This window comes from Elephantulus edwardii, unplaced genomic scaffold (assembly GCF_000299155.1).
Source record: "Elephantulus edwardii isolate Elephantulus edwardi_28Jun2011 unplaced genomic scaffold, EleEdw1.0 scaffold00433, whole genome shotgun sequence".
Lineage (NCBI taxonomy): Eukaryota > Metazoa > Chordata > Mammalia > Macroscelidea > Macroscelididae > Elephantulus > Elephantulus edwardii.
Window position 1 is genome coordinate 584,387 of NW_006400183.1, and position 1,403 is coordinate 585,789.

Genomic DNA, 1,403 nt, shown 5'->3' on the forward strand with positions numbered 1-1,403 from the left:
TTTTGTGACTGGGATATTTCACTCAGCATAATGTTCTCCAGAGTCAACCATTTTGAATAATATTGCATGAGTTCCTTGTTTTTCAATGCAACATAGTATTCCATTGTGCAACTATACCACAGCTTCTCTCCCTTCCCTCTTTGGATATCCATACATATTTGACTGGTTCTCCATCTGTTTTTACAGTAATGGTCTTATGCAGTCTTTGTCCTTATGAACTTGAGTTAGTTCACTCAACATAATGTCTCTAAGCTCTCCCATATTATATAGTATTTTCCCAAATCATTGCTTCTAGGTGCTTCATAATATTCCATTGTATGAATACACCACAATTTCTCAATGCAGTCATTTGCTGATGGACATTTCAGTTGTTTCCATATTTTTGCTATTGTGAATAATGCAGCTACGAACATTGGTGTACAAATCATTTGTGTCTCAGTTCTGTTTTCCTTGGGGTATATGCCTAGCAGTGGAAAAGCTGGATTATATGGAATCTTTAGGTCCAGCTTTTTGAGGAAATGACAAACTGCCTTCTAGAGTGGTTGCACTGTTTTACAATCCCACTAAAATCTTAAAATCAACTAAAAGTTTACTTTAACTAGAAAAAAAAATATATTTCTGCCTTGGACATTATGCTTCTTTCAAAACAATCAATGTGAGAATTAACAGTGACTTGAAATTATAGAAACTAAGATTTATGTCAGTAGGAAAGGAACAACTCAGAAAGGGAAAATGAAAATGAGAACACAACTCAAAGAATAGAATCAACTTTACTAAATTATATGTATAAACTGTTGAATTGGTAGGGTTGTGGTTTTTTTCTCTCCTGTGTGTATTCTCAACAACAATAAAATAAAACCTCATAGAACATATTTCTACTCTGATATACATGAGTCACCAGAATTTGAAATCTACACAATAACAATTTAGGAAAAAAACTTGCTGATGAAGCCAGAAGGAAAAGTCTACTCTCTTTTCCCCCACCATTAATGTGAACTCTCTGTTCCCTGAGTTTCCTATCTGATGAAGATGTTATTGTCATTTTGATAATACTCAATATAGACATTCTTTACTAGAAAATAAATCTATTGTTTGGTTTTAAAAAGACTTTAGGAGCTATTTTCAGGTTAAGATTACCTCAAGACACCAATTTTGGGGCACCAAAAAATCTGGACATTACCTTTTGATTCAGGTAGTCCTCAACACTTGACTCTGTTTTGAATTCATTCTGACATAAATAGAATTTTTAAAAAGTTTCATTACTATTGCCATTTGTTACTAGTATCTTCAGAAATCCTATCTGTATTTGTCTTTAGGAAGCTCAGGTGACTTAATGGGTAAGGAGTGATATTGCTGACCCAAAGTCAGGCAGTTAAAATCCACTAGTTGCTACTCAGTTGAAC